The 18,062-nt window shown below is 38.9% G+C and overlaps 1 long non-coding RNA gene across 1 annotated transcript in view; it reads right to left on the bottom strand.

Moving 5' to 3' along the window:
- Nucleotides 1–5,049, bottom strand: part of LOC123334981 — an 89,291-nt gene extending 84,242 nt beyond the window's left edge. Inside the window, exon 1 of the long non-coding RNA XR_006553156.2 lies at nt 4,760–5,049. This is a non-coding gene — a long non-coding RNA (uncharacterized LOC123334981). The remainder of the gene's footprint in view (nt 1–4,759) is intronic.
- Between the last annotated feature and the right edge of the window lie 13,013 nt (nt 5,050–18,062).

The following is an 18,062-nucleotide window of genomic DNA, read 5'->3' as shown; positions in this document are numbered from 1 at the left end:
AATTCATTGTCAAGATGTCAGAATAACAGAACTTGAGTGAGTCTCATAAAACAGCTCAAGTGTTTCTGTAAATATTTTGAATGCATTCCTAATAACACTAATAGCATTATGTAGTATTTTTGGATATGAATCTTGTTTTGTAAGGCCACATCTTCACATCTAGACAGATAGAATCAGTCTAAGAACTATTGCAATCTCGACTTCCAAATACAAGATTCAACAAACGCTAAAGAGAAGAGTGAGTAAAGATCCAGAAGTTTCCGACCAATACTTTGGTGATACACTAGCCCAAATTGTTTGATCAAAAATTTCAACAAAATTCATTCTTTACTGTCAGTGTACAGTTGAAAAATTGTATTTCAAATTAAAAGCACAATAGCATGCCCTTTTATTCCAGCTCTGCAGCAAAAAGGGTAAAATAAGGTTCTTTTGAGAGACGCAAAAGTATGTTCAGAGTGTACTTATGCCATGCTCACCCTCCCTTTCGTGGAGCCCTGTGTTTACTTCAGCATCTCTGTATGACATCAGTACTTAGAAGATAAACACAGTCATAAAAGTAGTATCGCTGCTCCTTACATGTCCACCAGAACATTTATTCAACCTACTGACATTGATTATACACCTTCTAGGTGACAGAGATTGTACTAAATTCTGGGTTGATGAAAAAAAAGATATAGCCCCTGTTTTCCAATTATTCACAGTCTTTTGAAGGAAATGACAAGCTGACAGACAAGAAAATTAGAGCCACATTAGATTCAAGTACGTCATGGCAAATAGATGAGGAAAAAGTGGAAGCAGTGGCAGATTTTATTTTCTTGAGCTCCAAAATTGCTGTGGATGGTGACTGCAGCTACGAAATTAAGAGACACTTGCTCCTTGTAAGAAAAGCTATGACCAACCTAGACAGCATATTAAAAAGCAGAGACATCACTTTGCCAACAAAGTCCCATATAGTCAAAGCTATGGGTTTTCCAGTAGTCATGTACAAATGTGAGAGGTGGACCATGAAGGAGGCTGAACACCAAAGAATTGATGCTTTTGAATTGTGGGGCTGAAAAAGACTCTTCAAAGTCCCTTGAACAGCAAGGAGATCAAACCAGTCAATTCTAAAGGAAATCTACCCTGAATATTCATTGGAAGGACTGAAGCTGAAGCTCCAATACTTTAGCAACCTAAAACAGAGGGCCTACTCATTGGAAAAGACCCTGATGCTGGGAAAGATTGAAGGCAGGAGAAGAAGGGGATGACAGAGGATGAGATGGTTGGAAGGCATCACCGACTCAGTGGACATAAATTTGAGCAACCTCCAAGAGATAGTGAAGAACAGGGAAGCCTGGCGTGCTGCAGTCCAAGGGGTCGCAGAGAGTTGGACAACTGAACAACAGCTGTTGTTCAACTTAGCAACTGAAAAACAACAACAACAGACCCACCATGCACATTCTTGAGGATAAAGAGGGGTGGGTGAAGGTGGGGGCAGAAAAGTCTTTCTGACAGCTTGAGCTTAATGTTGAAGGTTAAGTTCAAATTAGCCAGGTAAGGAAGAGGAAGTAAGTGTTCCAGGCAGGAAGACCAACACATGCCAAGACTCAGAGGTGTGAGAAACTGCAGGGAGAGAGAGAGGAAGCCCATAGTCCATATTAGGACGTGTGGATCTTTAGCCAAAGTGTGGAGAGTCACCTGGGAAAGTAACAGTATCAGATTTGTACTTTTGAGAAAGTTATCTGGCAACTTGCATAGGATGCAATAAAGATATGCAAAACTGGACACAGAGGCTAATGCAAAAATTCAAACATGGCACCAGGAAGGTCTGAATTTCTTCAGACTCTTATCACCATCATCATCTGTGAGAATATACAGTATGGCACGCTCAGTACACACATTATCTTACTTGATCCACACAATAACAACAGTGTCCTTCTTATGCCCCATTTTACAGCTGGGATAAGTAGATAGAAGACTTGCCCTCACAGAGTAGTAACTAGAAAGCAAGACTGAAACCCAGGATGTTTGCTATTAGACCCTCATACTTAATCATAACTTCACGCATCTTCACATGATTCACTGCATCTGAAGAGAAGTTCATCTACTACATTCCAGATATAAAGCAAGCAGGTAACAGCACTTCCCAGCTGGTGCTAGTGGTGAAGAACCCACCTACCGATGCAGGAGACCTGACATGTGGGTTCCATCCCTGGGCCGAGAAGATCCCCTGGAGGAGGGCATGGCAACACACTCCAGTATTCTTGCCTGGAGAATCCCATGGACAGAGGAGCCCAGTGGGCTACAGTCCATGGGGTCACAAAGAGTTGAATATGACTGAAGCGACAAAGCACACACCAGTTCTAGTGAGACAGGGAAGGACTCGCTCAATAATCACGCAGCCCCCAAAACGATGAGTACTCCATCCCTAGGTGCTCAGCAGAGACAGAAGGGGATGCACGTTTTTAAATATATGGTATAAGAACATGATTTGTGACCAGTAAACAAAGGTTTGAAACATCAAACTCCTCACTAGAAATCTACTATAGGTTTTATCTGAAGGAAAAAAAAAAAAGTCAAATCAATCAGTTGCTTTCTTTGCTCATGGGCATTTGAACTATGATTTTAATACCCCAGATTTTGTTCCCAAATAGCTTCCTTTTGACTAACACCTTCTCTATGGAAAAAAAAAGTTATATTCATATTACTGTTTAAAATGTTGCAGTATCAAAATATTGACTCTTGAACTTAGCATTTCATTATTTTGAAAAGATATGGCAGTAGTACTCTAGTATAAAACCCATTTTATTTGAGGTGACAGTTTCCAGACCCATTCATCCAAGCAAGAGCTTCATTATTTCTGGCAAGGATCCCAGGAAGGATCTCCATAACTCAGAACTTAAATATCATTTTTGTTCAGGACCAATTATGGTAATACTGCCAAAAATGCTTGAAATGCTCACCTCCCTGCCCCTCCACAATCAATCTTAGGAACAATGGATATAGCAGGTAAGAATCTGTCCTTTAATTTCAAATACACTTAACATACAGAGATATATACATTAAATAAGACTGACCATAAATGAGATGCAGTATCTGTCAATCTCCCAGAATAATTTGTCTACATTTATTGAACAGGAATTTTTACCATTTTCTACATCCAAAATTAATCTGTTTCACATTTTTTAAAGAATCTCAAACTATATTTAATGAAAAACCAAGAGCAAATAATGTGTTCAGTACCTACTACTGAATAATTTTGTTAATGTAAATTCTGAAGTACAAATAAAATCAGTGCACTGGAAGTCTTGAATGACGCAATTAGCACAACCACTTCCAAAGGCTATCACTGAACTTCTGTTAGCCTTAAATACATGTTGTTGGAATAATATTTAAGTTTTGGTTTTCAAACTATTTGAAACTGAAAAGAGAAGTTATATGCCACGTGTTGGACTGTAGGGCCTTTGAGAGTATGGAGAGACCACATCCATTCATTAGTTAATAATGCCAAGCCCGAGTATGCTTTCCACTTGAACACTGCTGACTAAATATTGGTTAAATGAATGAGTGAATGGAAGAATGAATGAAATATAAAGGAATGTAAACACTACCCTTGTGATACAGGCAAACTGTTCTTTAGTAAGAGAGAAAGGAAGATTCAAAGGCCTGGGTTATTAAAATTCATTGTCCACTATAACTGAACTCACAGGATAACTTGACTTAAAAATCACAAGATAATGTCTCTCCAGTTACAGGCACAATAATCTGAAATGGGCACCATGCCAGCATGAGCACTGCAAGCCTTCAAAATTAGCACTGTTTTCTTGGACTTTGTGTTCTTTCCCAGAAGATAAGATTATTTCTTACCACTGTTTAGCACTTATATTTATGTCTGCTCATATCCGTTTCTCTAAGTAACCAATATGTTAAACAAAATGTCTCTATTTTGATCAAGATAAAATAAAATTGAATTAAGCTACAGTTAGTCCTAATTTCTGATTAACAATTTCTCATAGGTTTAAAAATACTTGCTAAATTAGCATGAGACTTAACTTCTTACATGTTTATTTTCTTGTCATTTAAGGAGGAAACTCTTTTTCTGACTTGAAAAATTTGAAAGGAAAAAATGCATGTTTATCTTTGTAATCTAGGTCATAAATCTGTAATTTTTATCCCAACTTTATAATCAACATATTTTCTTACCTTAAAAAAGAATGAAAAATAAAGTCAACCACAAAGCAAATTGGGGAATATTTATTGTTAAAACCACAAAATAGTACTATATGGGAACATAGGTCAGGGACTGAACTGAGATTTACTTAGAATTAAAATTTAAAGTATCTTTTCCTGAAATGATTCCAGGAACTTTGCAAAATATTTGTCCCTATTATAAACTCTTATAACTTTCATGGTTGTATGGTTTTTAATTATTTCACAGCACAGTATGAACTGAATTCTCTAGAGGCAAATACTCATGAGTCCATTTTGATTACATGTTACCCAGCATTTACTTGAAAGAAATAAGTGAAAACAGCATTTTGGTTCAGCATTTCATATAAGTAAATGTCTTGGATATTTTCACAAACTCCAAAGATCCAAGTTAAAAAATAATGACATTCTAATTTTGGCTCAAGTATTTTGGATCACCTTCTGCATTTTGACATAAATTTCACATTCATTTTTGTATTAGAATCCTTAGTAGGCAAAGTGCAATGTATTATTTTACAGTCTTTGAATCAGAGAGAACTTTTAGGAATCAATGCAACGAAGTTTAACTTACCTTAAAAGAGACTGGTTTTCATGAACTCTTGCTAAAATGACCTAGGTTCTCTGGTCAAAAGCAATACAAAGACTGCCATCTCTTCTCTTCTCTTCTCTGAGACCCAGTGGGCTGATGGTTCCCGCTCTGTCTGTGATAGGCACTGCGGAAGACTCGAGTTTGTGCTCACTCCTGATGCCACACACCTTTTCTTGGCACTTCCTCTGGTCCCAAGGGAAAATTCCTGCAGAAATTTTCTTCTCCATAATCTCTTGACAGATGGCTCTGCTGGCAAGAGTCTCAACTTTTAGGAGCGCTTTAATAGGCTTTTATTCTCCCGCATCGCATCTTCACAGGTTTTATTTTTTTAATTGCACATTGGTTGATGCCCCAATGTCCTAACAGGCCAGAGCATCATCGCCCCCTTGGAGTACTCCCAGATAATCTGCTTGTCTTGTTTTCCATTTCAATAAATTTGCAAAGCTAGTTTCCTTTTAATGTTCCATTATTTTTCTGCTCATACACACAAAGGCAGTTGGAAAAAAGGCTCAAGTATTTACTTTAAAGCACAAAGTGAATAAATATTGAACTGTTCAAATACAAAAAGTAATTTTGTATGGCCATTGATAAAGTTAGAAACCAAAAGAAACAAAATCTTACAAATACCAACTTTCTTGACATTTCATGCTTTCCTCTATCAAATACCTTTTATGTAGTTTGTTTTCTCTCTCTCCCTCTCTCTCCCTCTCTTCCTCTGACCCTCTCTCTCCATGCCCACACCTTTCATCTTTTTGGAAAAATAAAGGAAACCTAACCTGAAATTATAGATTCAATTACTATTGAGATGTTACTTAAGAGAGTTAAAAAAATAATACTATTCATTTCTCAGTTCTTTCATCCTTATCCTTAAAAACAATGAAAATAAGGATGACTTAAAAATAGATAGCAAACCAAAATGTCTATAAATCCAGGTAAGGAATTTCAGCCAGGTATAAAGTGCGGAGTGGTAGGAACCATGGCAAGCTGCATGATGTGTGCCATTTTCAAAGGACAGTGGCTGTTCATCTCTGGCTCATTACTATCTGATAGGAATTCAAACTCTGAGTTATGAGAGCTAGTTTTCAAGAAAATTCCCATATCTGACTTTTTGCACGTGAAAAAGCTTATGTCTTTTACATCTTAGAGGAAACTATGGTAACTAAGCTCAAACACCTATGACCAAGCCTTAGGCTGACTTCTAACCTAGAATATACTGAAATAAAACTAGTGCAAACACCAAAACACTGCCCCTTATTAACTATGAGCTCTTTTCTTATATGTCAAAATGATGATAAAAATGTAGACTGGTTAAGTCAAGTAAGAAAATGCTTATAATAATCCTTATTAAAGACGTTAGGAAGCTTCATAGCCCAAAACAGGTAAATGGTGTGAGCAAGGTACAGTTCAAGTCTGGAGAAGGACCAGGTTTATTTTAAAAAAATAATTAAAAATCAGTTTAATGAGAAAGTGATAAATTGTATTATATCTGGATTTCTTTATAACACTATCCTATATAATAGATACTAGTTTTTTCTTAATTACACAACTCATGCTAAGTGCAAAAAATATATATATTTTTTTAATTCTAATTTCACTACTAATGAAATATTAGTTTATAATCTTCTAGAATGTGTCTATATATACATTTATACTTTTATAAATTATAAAGTATACATTTATATATATACTATTACATACATATGTTTTATATTATATACATATAGAGCAACAGTGAAAGTAGCTCAGTCGTGTCCAGCTCTTTGCAACCCCATGGGCTGCCAGGCTCGTGGAACCCCAGAGTAGCCTGCCAGGCTTTTCTGCCCATGGAATTCTTCAGTCAAGAATACTGGAGTAGGTAGCTTATCCCTTCTCCAGGGATTCTTCCAAACCCAGAAATCGAACTGGGGTCTCCAGCATGGCAGGCAGATTCTTTTATCAGCTGAGCTATCAGGGAAGCCCATATACATAAATAAATACTGACCTTTATAAAAATTGTGTATTGAACATACTTGACATATACTACTAACAATATAATACTGCACAATTAATATAATACCACACAATTGCACTCATCTCACATGCTAGCAAAGTCATGCTCAAAATTCTCCAAGCCAGGCTTCAGCAATATGTGAACCATGAACTTCCAGATGTTCAAGCTGGTTTTAGAAAAGGCAGAGGAACCAGAGATCAAATTGCCAACATCTCCTGGATCATGGAAAAAGCAAGACAGTTCCAGAAAAACATCTATTTCTGCTTTATTGACTATGCCAAAGCCTTTGCTTGTGTGGATCACAACAAACTGTGGAAAATTCTGAAAGAGATGGGAATACCAGACCACCTGACCATCCTTCTGAGAAATCTGTATGCAGGTCAGGAAGCAACAGTCAGAACTGGACAGGGAACAACAGACTGGTTCCAAATAAGAAAAGGAGTTTGTCAAGGCTGTGTATTCTCACCCTGCTTATTTAACTTATATGCAGAGTACATCATGAAAAATGCTGGACTGGATGAAGCACAAGCTGATATCAAGTTTGCCGGGAGAAATATCAAAAACCTCAGATATGCAGATGACACCACACTTATGGCAGAAAGTGAAGAAGAACTAAAGAGCCTCTTGATGAAATGAAAGACGAGAGTGAAAAAGTTGGCTTAAAACTCAACACTCAGAAAACTAAGATCATGGCATCTGGTCCCATCACTTCATGGCAAATAGATGGGAAAACAGTGGAAACAGTGACAGACTTTATTTTGAGGGGCTTCAAAATCACTACAGATGGTGACTGCAGCCATGAAATTAAAAGACGCTTGCTCCTTGGAAGAAAAGTTATGACCAACCTAAACAGCATATTAAAAAGCAGAGACATTACTTTGCCAACAAAGGTCCATTTAGTCAAAGCTATGTTTTTTCCAATAGTCATGTGGATGTGAGAGTGGACTATAAAGAAAGCTGAGTGCCGAAGAATTGATGCTTTTGAACTATGGTGTTGGAGAAGACTCTTGAGAGTCCCTTGGACTGCAAGGAGGTCCAACCAGTCCATCCTAATGTAAATCAGTCCTGAATATTCATTGGAAGGACTGATGCTGAAGCTGAAACTCCAATACTTCGGTCACCTGATGTGAAGAGCTGACTCATTGGAAAAGACCCTGATGCTGGGAAAGATTGAAGGTGGAAGGAGAAAGGGATGACAGAGGATGAGATGGCTGGATGGCAGCATCAACTCAATGGACAGGAGTTTGAGTAAACTCTGTGAGTTGGTGACGGACAGGGAGACCTGACATGCTGCAGTCCATGGATCACAAAGAGTTGGACATGACTGAGTGACTGAACTGAACAATATATTACTGGATTATTAGTCTGTTTTTTTCACTTAAGACTAACTTTGGTATCAGGTGTTCCCTATTTCCATAAATAATCTTCCCACAATGTGATATTTAAATGACTACATAGTATCCCATGGTTTAGATTTAATTTATCTGGCCAATCTCCCATCACCAGGTAAATTTTCCCAATTTTTTTCAACAATAAAGTGTCCACAATTGACAACAACTGTTCACTTATCTTTGAACCTCTATTATATCTCATCATGTCAAAATATATGCATAGTTTCCTCCCAAAAGATTGTGCCAATTTACAATCCTGTAACTGCGATAAGTGAATTCATTTCCCTACATTCTCAACAAAACTGGGTATAATCTCTCTAATTACTTTAGGTGGAAAATAGATTATGTAATATTTCAAACATTTAAAAAAAAAAAGGGTTTCACATATACTGGATGAATTGCTTTTTCCCTAATGTGTTTTCTCACGACTGACTGGCAGAGTGGGTTTATCTAGTTAGTCCTCCTTGGAACCAGTAAACTATAACATGGGCAGAGGGAACCATCCAGAGAGAGACATGTGGTCTGTCAGTTGAAGTATCTGAATCCCAACCAGCAGCAATGGGACTCTTTCCGTGGGCCTCTGATACTTTTATGCTAATCAGACACTTCATGATGGTTAATTTGGGGCTTCCCAGCTGGCGCTAGTGGTAAAGAACCTGCCTGCCAATGTAGGAGTTATAAGAGTCTCGGGTTCGACCTCTGGGCCTGGAAAATCCCCTAGAGGAGGGCATGGCAACCCATTCCTGTATTCTAGCCTGGAGAATCTCATGGACAGAGAAGTCTGGCAGGCTACAGTCCATGGGGTCAGAAAGAGTCGGACATGACTGAAGTGACTTATATGCATGTATGGTTAATTTATGTCAACTTGACTGGGTCACAGGGCATCCAGATATTTGATTTAATGCTATTTTCGGGTTTGTCTTTGATGTTTCCAGAAGAGACTAACATTTGAATCAATTGTCTGGGGTAAGCAGATTGCCCTCCCCAGTGTGGGTGGGTGTCAGCACGTCTCTGAAGGGCTTGAAGAACAAAAAAGCCAGGGAGGGAGAAGTTATTCTCTGCCTGACTACTGAGCAAGGACTTGGGGCTGCTCCTGCTTTGGGACTGGCGCTCACACTATCAGCACTCCGGTTCTTATGCTTTCCATGTGGGGCTGGAACGGTACCACTGGCTGTCCAGCTGACAGGGGGCAGGGTGTTAGCTTCCAAGCCTCACTAATTCTTCACAATAAATAAATATTGATATAGATATCATGTTGGATATATACATACAAACTGACTAATACCCCTACCACAGTATTGATTAAGGTGAAAAAGTGAGGAAATTTGTCAGCTGGTGAAGTCTTCAATAAATAGAATTTCATGTTACGATGACTCATTGTGACATACATGGAACTGGAAGAAGAAATGTTGATGCCAAGACTAGTGCCCATTGCAGCCTTGTTCAGCAGTGTAATACACACTCTGGATAAAATATTCCAGGTATTCTGGATAGCACTATCTCTCTATAGAGCATGGTTTTAGAAGGACCTACGTGGCTCAGTAACTGTCGTATACAGGGTTCTTTGCAATTGTTCCCTGGAGCTAATCAAATCTCTTTAAAAAAACTCAGTCTCCCATCTGAGAAGTGATTCCTCTCAGTGGACCCAGAATCACTGAGTGACTTTGGATAAATAACCTCCTGTATGTCAGTTTCCAATTTGTAAGATGAGAAGGATAATTGCAATGCTAAATAAGAACATTGTCAAAATGTGACCATTAGGGATGAAAGCTACTGTCTGTAGAACAGGTCCTCAGTGTCGATATTGAACCACATGACCTAAACAATTTTGCTCTTGTGCTTCAGAGACCCGCGGACACATCAAAAGCTAACAGAATCCTGGTGTGTGATTCCGGTTCATTGCTGAGTAGCTTTTAAGGTTTAAGAAGAAATTACCTTTTCTGGTTTCCTTCTTTGATTTGGGGTAAAGACTGTTTATAACACATTTTATTAGTTCTGACTTACCACATATGTGTCATTCATGTAAAACACAGATCATTCTGCAAGTTTCCAAAAATAACAAATGCTATCTCGAAAACAACTTTTCATAAAATTCAACCCATTTTCAATTGAGATTTTCAATTGTTTCCCTGGTGCAATGAAGGAGACCCGGGTTCGGTCCCTGAGTCAGGAAGATCCCCTGGAAAAGGAAATGGCCACCCACGCCAGTATTCTTGCCTGGAGAATCTCATGGACGGAGGAGCCTGGTAGGCTATAGTCCATCAGGTTGCGAAGAGTTGGACACGACTGAGCAACTAACATGTCTTCTTCATATCAATTGAGTTAAACAATTAAAAATTATGTCTTCCATGTAAGGCAAAAAGAAGAATTCTGTGCTCTCAAAGCAAAAAGGGTATGGTAATGTTTCAGAGTATAATTGAATACTATAGAGAAAAGGCCATTTTATATATCATAGTTATCATATTCTTTTGTATTCAAATCAAAGAGGAAAAAAGATTTCAACCAGATAGTCTTTAAACACTGTTGAAAATACATGTGGAAAGATGTAAATAAGTGATTATTTGGAGTGGCTTGTGCACCTGAATTTAGTCATAATGTGTCTTTCTTATACATCCTAGAAGAGGAGTTAATTTTTGTTTAATCCTCTATTAAACATCAGGCCAAAGAAGCTTTCTTGTTGATATTTACATAGAATTAAAGAGTGTTAGATCTCCAGGGAACTTCAGTTCAGTTCAGTTCAGTTCAGTCGCTCAGTTGGGTCCGACTCTTCGCGACCCCATGAATCGTAGCACGCCAGGCCTCCCTGTCCATCACCAACTCCCGGAGTTCACTCAGACTCATGTCCATCGAGTCAGTGATGCCATCCAACCATCTCATCCTCTGTCGTCCCCTTCTCCTCCTGCCACCAATCCCTCTCAGCATTAGAGTCTTTTCCAATGAGTCAACTCTTCACATGAGGTGGCCAAAGTACTGGGGTTTCAGTTTTAGCATCATTCCCTCCAAAGAAATCCCAGGGCTGATCTCCTTCAGAATGAACTGGTTGGATCTCCTTGCAGTCCAAGGGACTCTCAAGAGTCTTCTCCAACACCACAGTTCAAAAGCATCAATTCTTCGGCGCTCGGCTTTCTTCACAGTCCGGCTCTCACATCCATACATGACCACAGGAAAAACCATAGCCTTGACTAGACGAACCTTTGTTGGCAAAGTAATGTCTCTGCTTTTGAATATGCTATCTAGGTTGGTCATAACTTTCCTTCCAAGGAGTAAGCATCTTTTAATTTCGTGGCTGAAGTCACCATCTGCAGTGATTTTGGAGCCCAAAAAAATAAAGTCTGACACTGTTTCCACTGTTTCCCCATCTATTTCCCATGAAGTGATGGGACTGGATGCCATGATCTTTGTTTTCTGAATGTTGAGCTTTAAACCAACTATTTCACTCTCCACTTTCACTTTCATCAAGAGGCTTTTGAGTTCCTCTTCACTTTCTGCCATAAGGGTGGTGTCATCTGCATATCTGAGGTTATTGATATATCTCCCAGCAATCTTGATTCCAACTTATGTTTCTTCCAGTCCAGTGTTTCTCATGATGTACTCTGCATATAAGTTAAATAAGCAGGGTGATAATATACAGCCTTGATGAACTCCTTTTCGTATTTGGAACCAGTCTGTTGTTCCATGTCCAGTTCTAACTGTTGCTTCCTGACCTGCATACAGATTTCTCAAGAAGCAGGTCAGGTGGTCTGGTATTCCCATCTCTTTCAGAATTTTCCACAGTTTATTGTGATCCACACAATCAAAGGCTTTGGCATAGTCAATAAGGCAGAAATAGATGTTTTTCTGGAACTCTCTTGCTTTTTCCATGATCCAGGAGATGTTGGCAATTTGATCTCTGGTTCCTCTGCCTTTTCTAAAACCAGCTTGAGCATCAGGAAGTTCACAGTTCACGTATTGCTGAAGCCCGGCTTGGAGAATTTTGAGCATTACTTTACTAGCATGTGAGATGAGTGCAATTGTGTGGTAGTTTGAGCACTCTTTGGCATTGCCTTCCTTTGGGATTGGAATGAAAACTGACCTTTTCCAGTCCTGTGGCCATTGCTGAGTTTTCCAAATTTGCTGGCATATAGAGTGCAGCACTTTCACAGCATCATCTTTCAGGATTTGAAATAGCTCAACTGGAATTCCATCACCTCCACTAGCTTTGTTCGTAGTGATGCTTTCTAAGGCCCACTTGACTTCACATTCCAGGATGTCTGGCTCTAGGTCAGTGATCACACCATCGTGATTATCTGGGTTGTGAAGATCTTTTTTGTACAGTTCTTCTGTGTATGCTTGCCACCTCTTCTTAATATCTTCTGCTTCTGTTAGGTCCATACCATTTCTGTCCTTTATCGAGCCCATCTTTGCATAAAATATTCCCTTGGTATCTCTAATATTCTTAAAGAGATCTCTAGTCTTTCCCATTCTATTATTTTCCTCTATTTCTTTGCATTAATCACTGAGGAAGGCTTTCTTATCTCTTCTTGCTATTCTTTGGAACTCTGCATTCAGATGTTTATATCTTTCCTTTTCTCCTTTGCTTTTCACTTCTCTTCTTTTCACAGCTATTTGCAAGGCCTCCCCAGACAGCCATTTGCTTTTATGCATTTCTTTTCCATGGGGATGGTCTTGATCCCTGTCTCCTGTACAATGTCATGAACCTCATTGCATAGTTCATCAGGCACTCTATCTATCAGATCTAGGCCCTTAAATCTATTTCTCACTTCTACTGTATAATCATAAGGGATTTGATTTAGGTCATACCTGAATGGTCTAGTGGTTTTCCCTACTTTCTTCAATTTCAGTCTGAATTTGGCAATAAGGAGTTCATGATCTGAGCCACAGTCAGCTCCTGGTCTTGTTTTTGTTGACTGTATAGAGCTTCTCCATCTTTGGCTGCAAAGAATATAATCAATCTGATTTCGGTGTTGACCATCTGGTGATGTCCATGTGTAGAGTCTTCTCTTGTGTTGTTGGAAGAGGGTGTTTGTTATGACCAGTGCATTTTCTTGGCAAAACTCTATTAGTCTTTGCCCTGCTTCATTGTTTATTCTAAGGCCAAATTTGCCTGTTACTCCAGGTGTTTCTTGACTTCCTACTTTTGCATTCCAGTCACCTATAATGAAAAAGACATCTTTTTTGGGTGTTAGTTCTAGCAGGTCTTGTAGGTCTTCATAGAACCATTCAACTTCAGCTTCTTCAGCATTACTGGTTGGGGCATAGTCTTGGATTACTGTGATGTTGAATGGTTTGCCTTGGAAATGAACAGAGATCATTCTGTCGTTTTTGAGATTGCATCCGGGTACCGCATTTTGGACTCTTTTGTTGACCATGATGGCTACTCCATTTCTTCTGAGGGATTCCTGCCTGCAGTAGTAGATATAATGGTCATCTGAGTTAAATTCACCCATTCCAGTCCATTTTAGTTCGCTGATTCCTAGAATGTCGACATTCACTCTTGCCATCTCTTGTTTGACCACTTCCAATTTGCCTTGATTCATGGACATGACATTCCAGGTTCCTATGCAATATTGCTCTTTACACCATCAGACCTTGCTTCTATCACCAGTCACATCCACAGCTGGGTATTGTTTTTGCTTTGGCTCCATCCCTTTATTCTTTCTGGAATTATTTCTCCACTGATCTCCAGTAGCATATTGGGCACCTACTGACCTGGGGAACTTAGAGTTCATCTTATGCAATTCCCATCTTTTTACATATAAGGGAGGAGGGTGAAGATCAAAGTTATTAAGTGATCTTCCCAAAAATACATTTAATAACTGGTACAGTCAAAACTCAATCCCAAGTTTAGTGTATTTTGAAACATAGACAAAGATAGGCTTTGCTTCTGATAGAGCTGAAAGCCTCAACTTTAAACGATCTAAACTTGACCAGGACACATTTCACTAGGAACCACCATGAAAAAAAAATCACATGCCATCCCAATTCTCTCTCTGAGTCTACCTGTCATATTGTATATGTTGGAAAGGGATGACTTTAACTGAATGAAAATAAATCAACTGTGAGTACATTCTAACCCCAGACTGAGATGTAATCTACTAATTAAAGTATTAAAATAATTCCATACTAGCTCAAGTCCCCCACATGCACTTCCTGGTGCCCTGTGTTGGGACCCCAGTCTCCCAATAATTCAGCAACCGAGGTTTAAGTACTAGACTGTCAGGAGTCTCCAAGACCCAACCCCTTCTTTTTTTTTATTTTATTTTTATTTTTAAACTTTACAATATGTATTAGTTTTGCCAAACATCAAAATGAATCCGCCACAGGTATACCTGTGCTCCCCATCCTGAACCCTCCTCCCTCCTCCCTCCCCATACCCTCCCTCTGGGTCATCCCAGTGCACCAGCCCCAAGCATCCAGCGTTGTGCATCGAACCTGAACTGGCGACTCGTTTCATACACGATATTATACATGTTTCAACCCCTTCTTAAGATTGGCTTCCATCCTGATCACTGATGTTCATGGTTGTTAAATATATTAACATTATCCCTGGATCCACTTTTCGCTTCTCCCTCTCTAAATGTTAAAGAGCAGCATTTGATTCAGGTACTCTGATAAATCTTTATTTATTTGAAGATAAATGAGGCATAATGAATAAGGTATATTCAATGAACTAATAAGAATTGCATTTTTAAATACTTAATGATTCCATTGAAAACTCAGCTCTAGAGTGCTACTTTGAAAAAGTCTGTGATAACAGCTGAAAGATTAAAAGATACTTCTTTTCAGAAATAACATTCAAATCGGATAGTCTCAGGTTTTACCCCCAAATCACTGTCTTATGGGCATAACTTTGTGTCCTTAACTAGTGATATCATATACATTATTCCTGTTTCAAGCCAGGAGCATAGTGGACAAGTTAGAATCTTCCAAGGCTTAGCAAGAATCTAACCCCTGCCTTTAAAATTACTCCTATGCCCTGTGAACTCTGGCCCATCAAACTGATGAAACATTTAGTCTAAAAAGCACTGAAAAGTGGTCAATGAACCCTCTCCCCCTGAAAAAAAGAAAGCTAACAGAGGAACTAAGTCAGTGGTTGTGATTAGATAGAAAGAGGAAATTAGAGCTATAACAAAATATGACATAAAAGGCAAAGCACCACAGAATAAATAAAATAGTACATAACAGGAAGGGATCCAAACCAATACAAACAACTGCAAAGGGCCTTATTGGCAGACTTTCAGACACGGAATTCGAGGAGGACAGACACATTTAATTGTTGAGTAATACTTCTTAAATGATGTTTTACCTCAAGGAAATCATATCAGTGAAGAATGTGGAAACGGTTGGGCAGCTGCGTCCATCCCTTCTAACCAGAGCCCAGCTGCAGGAAGAAAAGCCAGCAACAGAGAGGAGACAAAGAATAATGAATGAGAGGATGAAATCTAGAAAGAAAGAGAAATTAAAATGAGACAGTGAAAAATTAAGCTGCAACTCAGAAAGGCTGGGGGAAAAAAAAAACACTTCAAACAAACTGTAGCAAATATAATTTAGAATGTTTTTAAACTCAACTATTGAAAAACAAATCTTTCCAAGACTAATCTGTAAGACTGGCAGACCCTTGGAATTCTTGCCCCAGTGATGGAATGACTATGGAGTACTATGCACTCAGAGTGTAGGCCCCCAGGTTGCCAAGAGCTATTTACAAAGTGGACATAACTGAGAAAATGGGTGTATATTTGGCTATTTTTCTCTGATATCCAACAAAAAATACAAAGTCTATATAGTTCTCTGATACAGAAAATATTATTTGCATCTTAGCAAAGTATATTGGAAACTGTATTGAAATTACTGTGGTCCAGGGCCTTAAAATTTTCCAGTAAGCAGACCTACAAGAGGCAATTTAGCTCAGCTCTTCAACTACCTGTATTTGAAACAGTTTTGTGTATTCTAGCTTTGCGTCCTTAATTCCTTCAGTTCAGTTCAGTCGATCAGTTATGTGTGAATCTTTGAGACCCCATGGACTGCAGCACGCCAGGCTTCCCTGTCCATCACCAACTCCCAGAGCTTGCTCAAACTCATGTCTATTGAGTCGGTGAAGCCATCCAACCATCTCATCCTGTCTTCCCCTTCTCCTCCTGCCTTCAATCCCTTTGAACTTCAAGTTACTTACAGTTAATATGAGAATAACTATGATATCTAACTCATAGGGCTTTGTGAGGACTATGCAAAACCCTTAGTGGAATGCTTGCCAAGTGCTCAATACATGGTAACTCTCATTATTCTGGGTATCATGGGTGCTGTCTCTGGTACACTCCAAAAAAGTCTTCTTTGATTTAACATGTAGTGCCTGTTAACACATATGTTCCATAAGTCAGTAACTATTAAATACTAAGATGTCTATGCGTGTGTGTGCCCAGTTGGTCAGTTGTGTCCAACTCTTCCTGACCCCATAGACTGCAGCCCCATCAGGCTCCTCTGGCCATGGAATTTTGCAGGCAAGAATACAGGAATTCCAGATGATGTTCCCCACCCAAGAATCAAACCCACATCTCTTGTGTCTCCTGCAATGGCAGGCAGATTCTTTACCACTACACCACCTGGGAAACTACAGTCAATAGATAAACGTGTGTTGAACATTCTCCCTGGGCTCGGCACTGCAGTGGGTAATGAAAAAGATATGGACCCTATCCAAAAGGTGCTTTCAGGTGAAAAAACCTGCTACCAAGGCCAGGGAGCATATCTTTCTGTAAAAATAAGTAGTAGAAAAACTAATTTCAACAGATGTTAGAATTCAAGGTCAATCAGTGAGAACTGGGATAGTCGGAGAAAGCTTTAGGGAGGAAGGAGAAAATAATGTAAGCCTGGGAGGATCAAGACAGGCATAGAACAACAACAACAAAAAATTGTGCTTCCTACTAAAGGAAATGATGTCAGCAGTATTATGGGTGAATATAAAGAATATCTGAGCCCGACTTGACTAAAGAGATTGGAGCTTTTTAGAGGAAAAAAAATAGACAATGGATTTTTTTTGTTTGTCTTTGGTTTTGTTGTAGTTTTGGTTTTTTAAAAATAGAGTTGGAGTAGACTGCAGAGGGTTTTAAGAGCCAGAGGAGTTTCTACTTGAAACTATAGGAGATGAAGATAGTGTCTTATGAGGTGAGGTGGTAAAAAAACTGTGTTTCATAAAGATTGACCTTGTTAAGGTATGCAGGGGGATAAAAATCAGGAGAGAAGTATAAGACAACTTATAAGCTATTGCAATAACCTAGGTGTGGAAAAGAGAGATGGGGAAAGAAAAATGGAGATTTTTACTGTGAGTGAAATGGCTGTCACTGGAAGGTTTTGAGCAAAGAAGTGACATTATCTGATTTATCCACAGGTCTCTGACTGCTCATTTGAAAATACTTTGAGAGGGTCAAAGGGGAGAACTGGAAGGCCTGGTAGGACCCCATTTAAATACGTCAAGAAAAATCGATGGTGGCTTGGGTTTAACGTGAATGGAAGAAGTGAGAAATAGCTAGAATAAATATATTGTGAACAGGTTTCATAGGTGGCATCTTAGGCAGTCTCATGAGACACTACTCTTGGTTGAATGCTCTACTGTTGTGGTCTTCACACTCTTAATAATTGTTGTATAAATGGTCTCACATTTTTTAATTTTACACTAAAGCCTCCCAATTTATGTAGGCAGTCCTGATTGTGAATGTAAATATAACAGGATTTATTTATGCACTGGAGCTGGGGCTATGAGAGAAAAGAAAAAGTCAATGATTACTCTGAGGTGTTTGGGCTGAATAGTTAGAAGAATGGGTTTTTTGAGATGCAGAAGACTGTGGAAGGCATAAAATTATAGAGGAAGGTCGGAGAAGCTCAGTTTTGAACACATGAAATTTGAGATGTTTAT

Source organism: Bubalus bubalis, chromosome 9 (genome assembly GCF_019923935.1).
Source record: "Bubalus bubalis isolate 160015118507 breed Murrah chromosome 9, NDDB_SH_1, whole genome shotgun sequence".
Lineage (NCBI taxonomy): Eukaryota > Metazoa > Chordata > Mammalia > Artiodactyla > Bovidae > Bubalus > Bubalus bubalis.
This window is presented reverse-complemented; position numbering and strand designations above follow the sequence as displayed.